The sequence below is a fragment of the Heterocephalus glaber genome, unplaced genomic scaffold (genome assembly GCF_053883595.1).
Source record: "Heterocephalus glaber isolate CG9 unplaced genomic scaffold, H.glaber_assembly_v1.0 deba00000122, whole genome shotgun sequence".
NCBI classification, from domain to species: Eukaryota; Metazoa; Chordata; class Mammalia; order Rodentia; family Bathyergidae; genus Heterocephalus; species Heterocephalus glaber.
This window is the reverse complement of record NW_028258138.1, coordinates 85,952,141-85,970,704: the sequence shown is the minus strand read 5'-3', so window position 1 is coordinate 85,970,704 and position 18,564 is coordinate 85,952,141.

Sequence of the window (18,564 nt, the reverse complement as noted above, 5' to 3'; positions counted from 1 at the left end):
TTAGGTTCCACGCATGTTGGAGGGACACAGGCACTCAGTCCCTGTCAGCGTCCAGCAGACATCATTCTGTCCCATCCTCTGCTCCTGAGCCCAGGCAGGACAGATGGACCTGTGTGGCTTCATGTGGGAAGACAAGGTGGAAACCCTCCCTTGCCGTCCACCTCCCCGATCTCTAGGGCACATCTGGATTCACATCACCTCACCGCCTCAGTTCAATCTTCAGTTGCAAGGAATGAAAAGGAGAGAGGAAATGGAACTAAAACTTTCCTTAACGGAACTAGGGCTCAGTTTTACCTTGCTCCAGAACACCTCATGTTCACACTTGAGCTGTGATGGGAAGGAAGGGGCCAGCGTCTGTGGGACACCTGAACACTCAACTCCACGGGCTTGAGCACCAAAACCCCATCCAAAAGTACATGCAGGCTGCTTTCTAGCCTTCTCCCTGCCCAGATCCTACCCACCATTCAAGACTGCTTTCTAAATATTCCATCCCAAAATGAGGGGAGAAGTGTTCCTTCTTTTTTCTGCTTTAAATGTTTGATATAATTTATCAGTTAAAATGTATATGAACCTGCTGTTGTCATATAGGTAGGTTTTCAAGCTAGGAATATACTTTCTTTTTTTTTTTTTTTTTTGGTACTGGGGATCGAACTTGGGTCCTTGCGCTTGCAAGGCAGGAGGCGGAACCACTGAGCTAAATCCCCAGCCCGGAATATACTTTCTTTAATAGGTGCTATTCAAATTTTATATTTCCTCCAGAGTTAGTTTCATTAATTTGTCTCCCAAGGTACTTCTTAGAAGTTGTCAAATTTATCTCAAAAAAGACTTCTGAAATATGCTTTCTATATCCTGTTAAATTCTGTAAAATCTGTGGTAATGTCTCCTAGATCTTGATATTGTAATTTTAAAAATGTATAATTGATATTGTGTAACAGGAAGAAAAGGTCTAAAGGTGCAGGGGAAGTGGGAGGCTAGGGGAAGGGAAAAAAGGGAAAAGAAAAAATATGAGAAAAGGAAAAAAATGGAAACAAAGTCTCTGCAAATAGGGGAGGGTGGAGGGGGTGAAGGGAGGGCAGGGGAAGGGGAAAAAAAATAAGAACCAAGAGACTCATATAATGGTACAAGATCCCAATGATGAATGTAACTGCATTTTATACCTAAGATGTACCAATAAACTTAATGGGAATGAATAAATAAATAAATAAATAAATATTCCATCCCTCCTTTGAGTGCTCACACACCATGCCTGGTGCTGGACTTGTTGACCCCCACCTTATTATGTTACAGTTACTCCTATGTTGCCATTGTGTTGGCCATGTTTTAACTTCTCCCCTGCGCAGTCAGAAACCTATGGCCAGGGCTCCTGCTTTCCTTCCTCATCACACGTATGACCCATGTTGTTTCCATGGTGCAGCATTCTATGACTCCAGCCTGCATCAATACCCAACTTGCTGCATGAGCAACAACTCTTAGAGACCCAGACTTACACCGACTTAAACACAGTGAGATTATATTAGCACAACCTCAGAAACCAAGAAATAATCGATGGCATAGTTTTTAATACTGCAGCTAAAAATAGATTACCTGCTCCTCAGCACAGAGAAACAACTATAGCTGGAGCTGCTATTTAAAATGATGTGGTACAGGCAATCTCATGATGCTACAGAAATGCATTATCTACTCCTACCTCCAACCTCGAGTGACTTTTCCCACACAGAGGGGTTACAAACTGCATCAATATCTCAACTCCTAACATTTCAGCTTCTGGCCCCCAAGTTGCTAATCCTCACTGAGGGAAGGCAGCTGTCTGATCAATTTGTTCTCAGAGCCACAGAAGTCGGAAATCCATGTGACTGTAGGCAGCGTGTTAGAGGGAATATTGATGAGGAACAAAGCCTAAAAAATGTATTTGATGGACTCAGAGCTGGTCACACCAGAGCCAGAAATATGGTTTCTTTGTTTTCTTTTCATAATTTAAATCAGCCTCAAAGCCCATGTCATTGAGGGCTGAGGCTGTGTGGCTGCCCAGACTCTATTCAAACTTCTTTCCCTTTCAGTCCCTAGAAGATTTATAAGAAACCATGAAAACAGGGACAGCTCCTTATTTCTTTGATGCTTCTTCTGATATCTTTAAGGTTTAACATTTCAAGGTGAAACATGATTCCCTGAAGTCTGACTCTCCTGAAGCAAAGTACCTCAGCCCATCTTGTCCTGGTGTCCAGCAGCCTCTGCACTTGGAGGTGCCCTCTGGGGTTCTGTGGGGAGCAGGTTGTGGAGCTCATGCTGCTTCCTGGACAGGCGAGCCCTCAGCCCCTTCATGATGCCAGGACACCCCTGCTGCCACCTTGCTCCTCAACACACTTCTCCATCCCACACCAATTTTGATGAGCTCGGTGCTTTATAAAACTCTGGGAGACACTGATCCTCCATCAGCTCCTCTCTGCCCTGCAAAAATCCCTGGGGATGCGAGTAAGCATGTCTTCCATGCAGCACAAACGAAGGAGAAAACAGGGAGAGGCACACACCAATGAACACCTCAGTCTTTATTCTGCCACAAAGACTCTGTAATGAAGCCAAACAGGATGCCAGAATCTCAGGGCAGATCAGAGCTTTTAGACCAGAGCAACAAGAGACACACAGGAAAGAAACCACTTTGGCTCACATCTTGTCTAGTAAAAGAAGACCTCAATGTTTCTTAGCGAGGAAGAAAGAGGAGAGGGCAGAACTACTAATCTCTCTTTCTTTCCAGCTTGAAGTCTACATGTAAGAACCAGGAATATTCTCCACTGGTTTTTGTGTATAGACAACAGTGACAGGTTCGATTCCTTTGCCACAACACATTTACTATCTTCACAAAACTCAGTTCATGGAGCTCTTCCTAACAGTGCTAGACCCAGGCCCACTTGAACACACAGTCAAAATAGTGAGCAAAACCAGGTAAGCAATGCCCTTGAGAGAACTGGCTTACCCCTGGTTTTTTCCATCTGTATGCACAGAACATGAAAATCACTCAGTTTTGAAAGGGAATCCAGTGCCCAGGTGAAACTTTTGCACAGCACAGACAATTTGAAAAGTAGCAGGTGGTTTTATGCGACTTTTCGTACCACTCTCATTCAAGAAATGGAAATTGTGGATGCTGGCCAGCCATGTTTAATCTAAAGATTAGTGCTTTCCAAAAAGTAGTGGAGATAAGGCCACCTTATCTTTCCCATCACAGATCCAGCCTACACAAGGCAGATTTCCAACCGTAATGTATGGTCCCAGACGTTATCTTTTATTTTACCCCTAGTTGTTGGCCAAATGATGTTGAATGAAACAACAGAAGATTCTGAAACAGGGTTGGTGAGCAGGCAGCCAGGCAGCCTGTATACACATGGGGAACTAATGTAGTATAACTTTATATTGCACAAGCAATTCAGGAATACATGTTTATTATTATGCAAAAAAATCCTAGAAATTATGTAGATGAGCCAATAGTAGAAGTGAAGAATTGCCTATTATTCTATCACCAGGTAATAACTACTGTTAATAACTTGATATATATTTGTCTAGACTTCTTTCATGCATAGATATAAATAGAATATATATCTAATCTTTATAAGAATAAGAATAATGTATATATTATTTTAAACTTATTTTTAATTTAGGAATATATTTTCATATAAACAAATAAACTTCTATTTAATCATTTTAACATCCACAGAGCATTCTATTTACCATAATTAGAAAATATAGGCCACCTCCAGTGTTTTAACATTATGAACAACACATCAATGAATGGATATACTTTAGATGTATTTCCAGCCATTCCTTTGGGAACAATTTTTTTTTTCAAAAGGGATTTAAGGTCAAAATTGTTCAGCTTTCATGGGTTGTTTTGGTGTACATTCTGACACTTCCCTTCAACAGAGCTGTTCCAGTTTACATTCCCACCAATGTTACGTGGTTGAGTGTCCAAGTCTTTAAGCTTAATACTGAGCCATCAACTTACTAACGACCCAGGTTTGTATGATTATAAGAATATGTACCCCTTATCACCTGATGTCTAACCTTCTGCATGCACCAGGAGCAAAATGTTTACACTGACAAAAAATATATCTACGTGTTCAACCAAACAAAAATCTTCAGGAATTCTCGTTTGGAAATAACTCCTAAATCATATTTTCATTTTTTTAATCTTGATGAATCAAATTGCCATCTTGTATGGTTTGTATCCCAAATGGCCCCAAAGATGTTTTGCAGGATTAGTTGCCAGCCCGTGGAGTTACTGGGAAACAGTTGTCTAAGGAGTGGAATGAATTTAGGTCAGTGGGGGGAAGGGGGCTCAAATGAGACCTTGGGGACCTGGCCACTTCCTCCCTCTCTCTCTCTTTCCTTCTTTGCTACCATGAGGTGGGCACCTCTGCTCTACCATGTGCTCCCCACCAAATGTTCTGTGTCACTACAGGTCCAAAGTGACTGCACCAAGTGACCATGGACTGAAATCCCTGGAACCATGAGCCAAAATAAACCTTCCCTCCTATAAGTTGGTTTTCTTGGTTATTTTGTCACAGCAAGAGAAAGCTGATGAACACATAAGCTGAGTCTCAGGATGTTTATCAACTAAAGCTGTTCTCTAAAGTCTCTTCTGTTCCAAAAACCTGTCCCATTGTGAGGGGCGAGAAGTCGTCTAGCCTCCTCTACATCCAGCCTCATCTACATCCAGCCAGCTTCTGTTGCCCTTCAGCGCATCTTCAAGCCATTGTGATGTTTCCTGAGGGATATTTCTGAATTCTGAGTGTCCTGATGCACTGTTGCTACGTCTCAGAACATCAGACTTTTTCCTCCTCCCCTGGTGTACTGGGCTCCTCATCAAAGGCCCCTAGCACTGTCTCCAAAGCTTTTTCTAATTCCTATCTGCCATTCTCTGTTTTGCACATCATCCTGTTTATGCCTCTTTTATAACATTTAATGACACAAAATACAATGATCTGAGTCTGTCTCTCCCAGAAGAGCTCTCAATATCTCCAGGGTTAACAATTGGGCTGTGCCCATAAAAAGTGCTTAACACGAACTTGGTAAATGTGCACGAGCAGATGAATGAGTAGGTTATAGTTTTCCTGAGTTCCTCTGTAACATCTCCAAAAACCTCACAGATTTACCCAAGTCCACTTACAGTCTGACAATTTGCACATCTAAAAGCCAAGACTCAGGGTCCTCTCAATAACATGCTCTTCACATCTTGTGAACAAGGCCCTACTACCAGTTCTCATCCCAGGACTAGGGCAGAAGGGGATTAAACCAGCCCACGTGCAGAGGGTCTCAGGGCAGCCAGATCCCATGCACCATCCGCACTGAGAGAATGGAGGGAGAGGAGGTTACAGGAATTCCCACTGACCCAAAGTGGGCTGGTGCCTGTAAAGGGGATGGGGCTCTTCATTGCCTCCCAGCAGTGACTGCAGCACGATAGGGAAAATAAATTAGAAGAGATTAAAGGGAGAAATGTGCTCCCACTGCTTTCAACCTTATCACGTATAACTCAGGCTGAGGACATGATGTGAATTATTCTCAAGCAATGTGACCACGCCATAGATTCACCAAGAAATGTTTTCAAATTGCTGAACACTGTGCAGCCTCATTCCCAAAGATGCTCCACTCCCACTACTTCTGCACAGCAAATATATTCCAAGCTGTTTTCCAGATATGTCCTAATCAAAGACACGTTTGTCTAGTGCCTTTGCAGTGGCCACAGCAAGATCACCACTCTGATTTTCTGCTACATTGCAGGGATTGGAATCCTGTATTCAAAGTGTCCCTAAGGCCAGCCATGGAATTAGTCCAGAGCATTGAGACAGTGAAGGTCCCACTTTGTTCCCTCTGAGCTTGAATTCCAATTCTGATATTTTCCATTTGTGTAACCCTCGGCAAGTTACTTAGCCTTTTTAAAGTTTTTGTGACTTCTTTTATAGAAAGACTTACTCTGTCTTCCTGTACTCTTCCTCTGGGAGACACTCCTAGATGGCTCTGTCCAAAGTGGCACTTCCTGTCTGTCTCTATCACCATTTCTCCTGCATTTATGACACCCTATCATCTGTAAGAAGCACGAGGAGAGTGAGGTCTTTGTCTCATTCACTCAAGAAAACTATAAGGGACCCCACAAGCTGCTGGACAATGAATGGGGACCGTGATTGCATCTACCATCAGATTGCCATAGGGAAAATAAAAAATACACACAAAATGCTTGGCACATTGCTTAGCATATTAGAATCACAAAATGTGTGATAAATAAGAGCTCTAATAGCACTAATAATAAACATTCCATAACTGCTTGTTTTTTAATAATCCAAAAGTGAAAATATGACTTGGTGAAGTCATATTTTATGCTCTTTAATAAATAATAAATAAGCCAGCTTCTCCCAAGAAAAGATTGGAAGTGACTTACAAAAATATGTAAAACTACCTGTACCAACATAACTTACACCATTGCAGAGGCTTCTACGGTAGTTAATAAAATTTTAATGCATTTTATTTGCTCATTCATATATTTCATGGGAAACACAATTAACAATCTCATTCTTTCCATATGCAACACTTAATGGAGATGGCCATCATCTTTTGGAGAGAGAAGCACATGCCACCCCTCAGCGGGGCACAGGCAGAGCTTGGGTTCCCATGGTGCTGGTGACACTGTGGAGCTGTCTGGGCTGGTGCCTGTGCCCAGCTCTGTCCTTGCAGCCTTTGCCCTTGGGTCTCCAGGAAACAGCTCTTGTAAATGTGATTAGGTGTCTCAACTCGAGTTCTGAATAAACCTTGCCCTCTCAATGGTATTCAATGTGCTTATTATTTGTGTTTAATGACTCTCCAACATCTTGTGTTGCAGCGCTCACAGCAATAGAGCATTTCTTCTGTTTTTGCCTCTCATTTCCTTTACACCGTGTCTATTTCATGGTTAGGTCAATAGTGTCGCTTGTCTTCTCATTTCCATTCATTGTTCTCTGTCTGCAGTGGCCTCTGTCCGTATTTGTCATCTTGATTTCTACTTTGTTATTCCACTTGCATTTCTTGCAGGGTTCCCCAGAGCCCTTACTCCTTTCATACTTCTTAAATTATTTGACTAAGCAAATGCATGCTCAAAAAGTTATAAAATTCCTCGATTAAATGAATAAAAGTTCAGATGGGGCTATTGATTTAATTGATGAATGTTCAGAAATGCTTTCAATGTACCAGACCAAGACAGGTGACATGTTTAACATTGTGTGTAGAACTCCTAAGTGAAACTATTTGCACCGTAAGGACTGGATCTACTGAGTAAGGCAAAGAGGAAAACATATTTACTTATGAGACTCACAAAAAAGGACCATTTATGTAGGGAAGTCACTGGTCTTCCTAGCAACAAAACCCTAGAAAAATGTCCCTGGTGGGAATTAAGGAAGGGAGTAGTGTGTGAAAGAACTAGTGATTTCCTGAGCAACATCCTCCATTAGATACCAAGAAGCACTGGAGAGGAGTGATCTTTCAGCATGGCAGAGCCTCAGTTGTCTTACCCACAGGATGGGATGCCAACATGGTCCTCAAGGAATCCCACAAGGGGGCTCCAGGTGCACCGCTCACTTCAAGAATAACTTGCAGAATTTTTAAAACAATGGACTCTTTTGTCCATTTGGCAAATATTCACTGGGTGTTTTTCAGGGTCAGGGATTCACTGGGCATTAGAAAGAAAGCAGTGACAAGACAAATGGAGTCCTTTTCTGCACAGAATAACAGATTTGTTGAAAGCTAGACCAGCAAGTAGAAAACATCAAGGACAGTTAGCTAAAATCTGGATTCTCAGACCCTTCTCCTCTCATTCACACAGCTTTTCCTTTGCTTCATGGTAGCTTATCTTATTTTACTATCACTCACTACCTTGCTATTACTGAAAGCAGCACCATCTCCAAAAAGCTATGTCAGAGATTTCCATCTGACCCACACCTCCTCTCCAAGCTCCAGCTCGCTGACACAATTTGATATCCCCAAACCACCTGCCACTTTCTCATTATTCACCAGCCTTTTAAATGTTCCTTCTTATCATTTAAGTCCCATGGCTTATTGTTAGGGTTCTGTCCTCAAAGATTTCTTTTTCTTCTTTACCCCTCCCTCTTCCATCACACCTACCTGGGACAGAACCACTCCTGGCTGAACCCAGTTTGTAAGCACCTGCCGTGTCCATGTCTACAGCGCCCGTCCATTTGAGGAAGATGTAGAGACCCAGGGAGAGAAACCAGAAGGGAAGCCTGTGTGCTCTCAAGTTCTGGGGAAAAGTCCTGCAGCACTAGTGCTTTGGGAATCTAAACAAAAACAGCTGACAGAGTGTCCTCGCAGTTGGGAGTGTAAGGGCTCTTTCTTCAAGGCCTTCTGCAGGCCCCGTGCTCAGGAGCCTGATTGACCATGAGTGACCACAGTCTCACTCCCAAGAGCAGCCTTGAACTGCAAGGTGTGGTCCACTGAGCTACTCAGATGACAGTGGCCAAGTGACCTCCCTACCTGTCCAGGACCATACCCATGCCACAACAGGGACATGACCGCCTAGCTTCATCTCTGATCGCTAAGGAAGGACTTCACAGTGCATTACACCATGTGTTTAGCCTCCCCCAGCATGGAGAGAACTACACAGAATGCACGGGGCTTCTCTCTTCTATTCAGTCCTAATGAGCTCCAGGACTCTCCACTTCCAATCCTAAGGGAGAACTTCTAAGCCCAGCAAATTTTGAACAATCTTTGATGAATTCCTACATCCTGATGACTTGGAGTAAAGGAAACATCAATCTCCACACATAGAGATGACAGAATTCACACAGCAGGCCGAGGAAAAATGATGATGCCAGCTCAGACCCTGAGGGGTTTATTGTATTAAAGTGAAGAACATAAATCTCTGTTTGTGCCTGCCACACCCTCTAGGCAGTGAAACAGAGCTGGAGGAGACAATGAGAAAGCTAGGCTGGAGACAGGCCTTGGCCAGATCACTTGTTAAACCACCAAGTCCTGAAAAGCTTGGGGAAGGCTTTGATTTCAACTCCTAGAAGGAAGATCAAGTAAGGCTAAGGAAAATGAGGGGGGAGTAGCAAGTATCAAAAGTGTCTAATCCCCTTTTGTATAAATATAGCTAAAGAAAATCCCTTCCCTGTTGATTTTTGCCCCAGCAGGCTGTCTGCACAATGCCTTCAATTCCATTGAGAGCTAAGCACTCTGCCAAGTTTTAATAACATAAAATGTGCCTGTAAGAAGTTACAGGGCAGAAGGAAAGGGACTGATATTTACGTTCTAGGTCTTTAAACACACAGCCTGAAAAGTATATAGTATTACCCCATTTCCTGTTTCAGATAGAAAGAATGAGGGAGAATTTTACCCAGATTTGGCCAATTATTTCCACTCTAAAATATTATTTCTTTGAAATAATGCATGATCTGCAAAACTTGAATACTACTCAGTAATTTGAATTCTCTTTTAGTATTTAGAGGACCCCAGGAAAAGAAAAATATGTACAGACTTAAGACTCTCAAGGGCTGCTAGGAATTGGAAATGTTTTAAATGCTTGTCATTCGCTGGATCCATGTAACATAAGAAAGCAGTGAGACCAGCAGAAACTTGGTTGAGCACTGGGAGCTGTCACTTACGTGCCACACTGGTGTTAGTGTTCAGCCTTAGTAATGAAGGCAGCTCACTGAGCAGGAGGGCCTGGGAAACATAGCAGGTATCTTGTGCATACATTGATAAAGTGCTACTCAAATCTCAGCCATGGTTGGGACTTAAGGTAGCAACCCATGTGATGGTTAGAAACAAAAAATGGAGGAGAACAGAAGATGAACTGGAGCTAGGCACAGTAGTGCATGCCTGTAATCCTAACACTCTGGGAGGCTGAGGCAGGAGGATCTCAAGTTTGAGCCCCACCTGGGCAACCTAGTGAATCAGTAAGACCCTGTCTCAAAAGTTAAAAGGGGGATAGGGCTGGGGAAATAGCTCAGGGTAAAGGCTAAATCTCTAATACTGAAAAAAGAAAAAGAGAAAGAGGAAGAAAAGTAGGTGGGGGGGAGGGAGAAGAAGAAGAGGAGGAGGAGGCAGGAGGAGGAGGGGAGGGGCAGAGGGAGGAGAAGGAAGAGCAAAAGAAGAAAGAGGAAGAAGGAGAAGAGAGAGGGAGAAAGGAGAGACAGAAAAGGAGAAGAAAAAAGAGGGAGAAGAGAAGGAAGAGGAGAAAGAGTAGAAGGAAAAGAAGAAGGAGGAAGAGGAGGTGGAAAAAGAAAAAGAGAGGAAGAAGAAGGAGGAGTGGGGAGGGTAGTAGTTGGTAGTAGTAGTAGTTGGTAGTAGTAGTAGTTGGCTGAATGGAAGCTCCTAGGCCTACACTGCTGTTGCCCTCAGGAATCTGAGAGAAACCATTAAGGTAAAGCTACAGTGGAGACCCTGAAGGCTCCGTATAACAACATGTCTACATTTGCAGCTCACTCTGCTCCCCTCTCCTTCTCTTAGGTTATGCTTGACATGGTGGCAATCCCTCACTCTCTTTAGTAAAGGTTCCTCATGTGACTTGAATCTGTATGCTTCCATTGGAAAATGTGGACTTTTATGTGTGTATATTATATATTCCAATAAGAAATTGAAAAATCAAAAAGGGATACTGACAAGCTGAGTCAGAGTGCAGAAAGAACTATAGCCCTCTGCTTCCTTTCCCATCCTTAGGCCTCTCCAGGGCAACCTTTGCAAACTTTTGTTTTAGATATAGGAGTGCAGACAAGAAAGGCCAGGCTTGGCCAGCATTCCCAGGTCTCCTCTATATAAAAGTCAAAATATTTTTTCAAATGGCAGATTCTCAGGGCTCCTACTAGTCTATTTCCTGCATTTTCTGAGCTGGAAAAGTGCAGTCCCCCTGGATGCAGGAGCAGGTGGAACTGAAGAGCCACAGGGTGAGGTGACAGCTCAGCTAGTGAGAAGTGGATGAGACAAAAAGGAAGACTGAGAGAAGACCTTGTGTGTTTCCCTGTGGGTGTTTCCAAGAAACATCAGTGTGAAATACACTATCTATTTTATTCAATTGTTCATCCAATAATACTTATTAGATCCTTGCATTTGCCTAGGTTGAACACTGATACTGTACTAGGAAATTAGACAGATCAGGTTTTGCTCTCCTGAAATTCACACTCTAAATAGCTGGTACAACAGCAGTTAAAAAGTTTTATGCACTTTGGCATTAGCCAGGCCTTTGACAAGCCACATCTTGACTCTGTCAGGTAGAAACTATGTAACTTCAGATCTTAGGCAGTTGATTCTATCATGTATAAGACAGGGATCACAAAATCTACCCCAGTAATTCCCCACCTGGGAATTTTTTGAAATATTCAGTGTCTGGGCCACCTCCATACATTTTTTATCCAATTTTTTTGGGTAAGTACCAAAGCATTGGTAATTTTAAAAGCTACCAGGTACTTCTATTGAGTAAGAACTACTCTAAATCCATTGGATTTGATGAGAGAATTGCACTAAGTAATGTACATGAACATCTTGTGCTTAGCAAACATGTAACTGTTAGCTTTGATTCCCAAACATAACAGGTGCCATTTAAATCAAGTATCTGGGAAAAGACTGTTAACCTGAAATTGCTCTACAAGCAAGAACAGCAGGAGATATTTCTGATGGTTTTATTTCCTAAAAGAAAAATGTTTTCCAGTATAGAATTTGAACATAGTTCAATAAGCCCCATGTGCTGATTTTAATGGGTGAGCTCTTAGCTATTTTGAGAGACATCTTGTTCTGGGTCCTGGCTTGTTTTCTTTCTCTTTCTTTCTTTCTTTCTTTCTTTCCTTCCTTCTGTCTGTCTTTCTATTTTTCCATTTCAGTGCAAACCTCTCAGAGCTTAATAATGTCTACATTAGCAAGTGCTAATAAGGAGAAGAATTAAGAATTTATCTAGCTTAGGCCTTTAATTTTACAAAGGAGAACTAGGAAATCCAAGAAGTAAAGTGCTTTTCCCAAGATCAAACATCCAATAAGTTCACAGTTTTATCCTGTTTGGTCCCAGTGTGAACCTATATAACAACTGAGCTGTGTGCGACGTTACATAATAGATGGGTTTCCCACTGGCTGTATGTAAATAGAGTCTTTGTAAAGTAAACCATATGTTCTCCATACTAAAATAACTTACTGGATACGGAAAAAAACTGAGAATCCCTTTGGTTAAAAACAAAACCTTTTTGAAGATGGAAATGGAAGTGGCAAGGAGGCTTTTTCAGTCTCTGGAACAAATATTCGTAAGAACAAACAAATCAACAAGTTCCACTAATAATATTTAAACCACAAGTGTGTCTGCTTCCCCACAAGCCCTAAATACCAGTGAGAGGGGACAAAACATCCTCCTGCCACCAAACGTGCACAGTGTCACTTCCTGTGTGGGAGAAAATGCAGAAAAGACACAGAGACTCTGTGCCATGAGAACTGGAGGTCCCAGAATAGACAACAGGCATCTGCAGGAGTGCAGTAGAGCAAGAGCAGTAGCTAAAACTAAAAAGATGTGGCTCATTCCAACAGTGGGGAAAGACAGAGCTCACATGAAGGTCAGAGCTGTACAAACTCTCAACATCATTAACCAGGGCCCTTCCAGCACAGAGGCTAGTAAACAGAATTTTAAACTATGTAGCAAAACTGCTAGTGATGCAATAAAAGCTAAGTAGGATAGAGAAAAAGGAAAAGGAAGAAAAGAAAAGAGAGTCCCAGATGTGCACACAGGTGAAGGGCAGACACTAAGTCTTGGAAAATAAGTCAGGTTACTTTTTCAAATGTCACAAAAAGGAAGATGGGGCTTTGAGAATTGAGAAAAAGCTGTACTGAAAAAGACTGTCTTCTAAAAGCTTAGAAAAATTTAATTTTATGTAAAAACAACAAGAAAAGAAAGGCGTGGAGATCCAATCCCACACAAAGTTATTGTAAATAAATGAGAATAAGAATAACATCCTTTCAGACATGGCTGCAGAACAGATGAAAACTGTAACCTTCTAAAATCTATATGAAAGAAATCATAGAAGATAGGAAGAACAACATAAATCAGAAGGAGGGGAAAAACTCAGAAGTGAGGGGCCAACACTCAGGAAAGAATTAGTGTGGAAGTTCTCAAAAATGAGTATTAAACTAGAAGGAACACAAACACAACAGATGATGTCTGAAGACAAAAAGGAAGAAAAAAATGAAGACTTTTTTAATCAAAAATGAAGAAAGAGTTTTAAAATTGTGATCAAGTAATAATTTTGAAGATGATCAAAGAATATCTAAAATAGAAGTGTGGGTGTCTCTGAAATAAGAAAACCAAAGAAAGGGAACAGAACAAATATGAAAAACAATAATTCAAGAAAACATTCCTGAATTAAGAGACTTGAAACAAGGCAGAGAAGGAGCACTCTACATATCTAAGAATCTTGACCAGAAAGGCCATGATAGGATATCTCTAATAAATTACTGATCCTTAAGAAAAAAGAAACAATCCTTTGGGATCTAGAATAAAAAGAGAAATTAACAGGTAAAAGGAAAAAAAATCAGATAATAATCAACTTTTCAACAACACTACTTTATGATAGAAGAAAATGGAGTAACATATTTAAGATATTGAAGGGAAAACATGAGCTAATGACTTTTATACCCAGCAAAGCTGACTCTCCATTGTAAAGAATGTTGACATTTCACGTTGTCAACATGACAGAATCCAAAAATTACTGTTCCATGTGTCCTTCCAAGGAATCTATCCAAAAATAAGTTTCAGGCATCAAAAATATCTAAAGAATTTATATCTACCCAAGAACTGGTAGTGGGCATTAAACATGTAAATTTGTACAACCTGGATTAAAATGAAGGTTAAAGGGATAAAATACATTTCATTAGTACATATTAGTAATACAAAATAATGTTTCATTTTGGCATATTGTGTCAGGTATATAACATACTTTGGTTATTTTTACTCTTCCTATCACCTATTCCCCTTTTCTGCCCTCTCTCCCTTATCCCTTTCCCCATATCTTATAGTCTGCCTTTGACTATTCTGTCATCTCTCTTTTTTTATATTCCTCCTATAAGAGGAAGCATGAAATATTTAACTTTCTGAATCTGGCTTATTTTACTTAACATGATAATCTCCAGTTCTATCGACTTTCTTGCAAATTACATGACTTTCATTCTTCTTTATGGCTCAATAATATCCCCTTGTATATATACACCTCATTTTCTCATCCGTTCATTTGCTTATGGGTATCTAGGCTATTTCCATAGGTCAGCTATTGTGAATTGTGCTATGATAAATATCTATATGTATCATTACAGAATGTCTTTTGAGGGGACTATAAGGAGGAGTGCTATAGCTGGATCAAATGGTACCTCTATTTTTAGTTTTTTGAGGAATCTCAATACTTATTTCCACAGTGATTATACTAATTTACCTTTCCACTGATGTTGTAGAAGTGTTCTTTTTCTCAATATGCTCACCGACATTTGTTGTTTTTCATGTTCTTGATGACAGCCATTCTGACTGGAGTGAGATGGAATCTTAACTTTTTCTTGTGATCAACATTTCCCTTATGGCTAAAGATGTTGTAAATTTTTTCAGAAACTTACTGGTCATTTGTTCTTCTTTTGAGAAGTGTCTAGTCAGTTCTTTTGCCCATTTATGAATTGGGTTATTTTGGGGGTGTTTGTATTTTTTGAGTTATTTATATATTCTGGATACTAATCTTGTTATTGGAAGAAGAGCTAGCCAAGATTTTCTCCCACTCTGCAAGTTGCTTCTTCACTCTTTTGATGATTTTCTTTGCTGTGCAGAAGCTTTTCCTGTGCTATTGGAGTCCTATTCAGGAAGTCTTTGCCCGTGCCTATGGCTTCAAGTGTCTCCCCTATGTTTTCTTCTAGAAATTTCAAACTTCCTGGTCTTATACCTAAGACTTCAATCCCTTTTAAATTGCTTTTATTGCAGGGTGAGAGATATGGATCTCATTTCTATCTTCTGTCTGAATATCCAGTTTTCCCAGCACCATTTTTAAAGAAGTCATCTTTTCTCCAGCATTTGATTTTGGCCTCTTTGTCAAGAATCAGATGGCTGTAGTTAGGTGGCTTTCTGTCCATTCTATTATTTTGTATTCTATCCCACTCTATTCTTTTGGTCTACATGTCTGTTTTTACTACAATGGCTTTTAGTATATCTTAAAATCAGGTCTTTTGATGCCTGCAGTATTGTTCTTTTTGCTCAGGATTGCTTTGGCTGTGTCTTTTGGGCTTCCATATGAATTTTAGGAATTTTTCCAGTTCTGTGGAAAATGTTCTTGGTAATTTGATGGGGATTGCATTGAATCTGTAACTTGCTTTTGGTAATATGGGTATTTTAACAATATTGTTTCTGTCAAATGATGAACAAGACAGCTCTTTCCATTTTCTACCTTCTTCTTCAATTTCTTTCATCTGTGTACTGTAACTTTCATTGTGGATGTCCTTCCATCTCCTTAGTAAGGCTTATTCTTAGATGTTTTTCTTAAGCTATTGTATATGTAACTGTTTGCCTGATTTCTTTCTCAGTGGGTTCACATTGGCCAATAAGAAAGCTATGGATTTTTGTGTGTTGATTTTGTATCCTGACACTTTCTTGAACTTGTTTAAATGTTTATCACATCTAAAATTCTTCTAGGTAAAAGATCGCATTTTTTGCAAATAAGGATAATTTTACTTCTTCCTCTCCTATGTGTTTCTTTTCTTTCTTTTTCCTAATTGCTCTGACTAAAATTTGGTCATGGTGTATGGTCTTTTTCATGTGTTGTTAAATTCTAAGAATCTTGTTGAGGTTTTTGCATCTCAGTTCATCAAAGATATTTGTAGTTTTCTTAACTCCTTATCCAGTTTTGGTATCAGTGTGACACTGGGCTTGTAGGATGAGTTTGGAAGTATTCTTTCCCTTTTTATTTCACAGAAGTTTAAGGTCCATTGATGTTAGTGACTCTCTAAAGTTCTGGTAAAATTGAACTGTAAATTCATCTCATCCTGGCTTTTCTTTGTTGGGAGACTCTTTCTTACTTCTTCAATCTCATTGTTTGTTATTGATTTGTTTAGATTTTTATATCTTCTTGGTTCAATTTTGGTAGGTCTTATGTGTCTAGAAATTTATCCATTTCTTCTAGATCTCCAATTTATTTGAATATGTTTTCAAAATAGTTTGTAATATCCCTCTAGATTCCAGTGGTATCTGTTGTACTCTTTTTGTCTCTAATTTTATCAGCCTGGGTCATCTCTCTCTTTTCCTTAGTTTGGCTAAAGGTTTATCAATCTTGTTTATCTTTTCAAAGAAACAGCTCTTTGATTCACTGGTCTTTTTATTGTTCTTTCAGTCCCCATTATTTCAGTTCTTATCTTTACTATCTTTCCTTCTACTTGTTTGGGGTTTGGTTTGTTCTTGTTTTTCTAGGACCTTGACATGCAACATTAGGTTATTTACTTGAGATCATTCTGTTTTTCTAATGTGGGCATGCATAGCTATAAACATCTCCTTAGAACTGCTTTTGTTATGTCCCATAGATGCTGATACATTGTGAGAAACAGTACATTTAATGACTGTATAATCAGGAAATGTAGATCAACCATAACTCTTAGAATAGAGGGAAAATAGAAGAAGAGCTTATGGAAAAATGTTCAACTCTTCTCAGTAAACTATGTCGGTAGTGGTAGAATCCATATTGTTATGTTGAAACTATTGAACCAGTCATATCAGACCAGTACATGAGGAATTATGAGATATTAGATTTTCTCACTTTATTATCTCCTGTGCTCTTGAGAACTATGACATGAAAGAAAGGGGAAATTTGACATGAAAGAAAGGGGAACTAGAGTTAGTACAGAAAAAGTTCAATTTACAATAAGAAAGGATAGCTCTGAACTTGAATGAGAATTATCACATAAACTTTATTAAGATGCAGGTGTGTGTGTGTATGTGTGTGTGTAAGGGGAGTGCAAGCAATGACTGACCAACTCAGTACCAATGAGCATCTCTAGCAATCCAAATTCTTAGATTGTGGTTTTAAGTACTTTCCAATTGAAAAAACAAAAGAAAAAACAAAGTATTTTGGAGGAACGGCTGATTTCATATATAGGATAATCCTAGTACATCTTTTTATAGCAGGTGATGAGGAAACTATCCCAGACAATTAAGACCATGTCAAGGCACTCAGAAATCACTTTGAATAGGTTCCCACTGGCTAAAGAGGATAATAATTACACCTGATTGGAATTCATCAAATATAATTAAATACATTAATTCATAATAATTTTTAAATCTAATTGGTTACTTTTAGAGGACAATAGGGAACCAATCGTCTGGAGAACTGGTAAATAACAGAAAAGAATTAAGTATGTCTTATCTGTCTTATATAAACTGGGAACCCCTGGGTATCCAAAGAGTGGATGATAGAAAGCACTTCTTTGTAAAATATCCTGACTGATAAGTGAAGATGAAATTATAGCATTAGCATGCCACCCTTTTGCAACTCCCAAAGAATTCACTCGTCTAGGTAATGAGTGTGAATGGCCGCTCCTGTTATAGAGACAAGCAGGCCCCATCTGCTTCCTGTGCAAGAATGCGCCACCTACAGTCTTCCAAAGGCATAGAACTGAATCCAAAGAAGCTTTTGCATGCAGATGCCACTGTACAAAAATCCAGAAAACACAGTGACATATTGAGCTATACCACAAGGTCATAATCAGCCAAATCAGGACTTGGGCAACTGTCCTGGGGTTCCTTAGAGGTAAGTTATAGGAATGAGGAGAGCCCTGTAGCCTAAAAGAAATTTGCAAAATCCTTAAGACAAGATTAAGCTATAGCATCCTAAAGATACACCTAAAGAGGGATGTATGCTAGTTCATTGCATGCGCGCGTGCACACACACACACACACACACACACACACACACATATGAAGTGGCTGTTGTGCAGGTCAGGAAAGAGATTACTTTTGCAAAGGAAGGAATTGGGGTTGAAGCACATGAAGACATAGAGTGGCTGCCAGAGGTCTATTTCTGAACATGGAGTGTTTACGGGGTACTTATTTTATAAAAAGAATAATATGATAACAACTCCATGTGTGTTCTGTATAGCTTTTTTACTTGTTTTTTATTTTATAAATTTTAATATCCTTTTGCAAAATCAAGGATAAATGTGTATGGCTTATCTATTTGGCCTCCTTTCTGGGTAAAGCCATATATAATTGGATGGCTTCTTTAGATCAAGCACATGTGCGTTCTGGGATTGTGTTTACAAGAACCACTGCAGTGTAATCGGTCAACAAATGTTGGTTGAGCACCTACTGTGTGCAAGATGCTTCTGTTGTCATTGAGTTGCACCTTCTGACATGTGCTCCCTTTCTTAGTCAGCAGCAGTCATTAAAGTTTGCTCTGTGGCTCTGAGTTTTTGCTACTGTAGACATTTTAGTTCTATATGTTTCCTTGTATGCATTGAATGAAGTGCTATTTTGCAGAGGACAGGCTCAGAAGACACATCCACTCAGCATAAGACCCAGTGGCCTCTTTCCCTCCTCTTAGCCACGGCTGG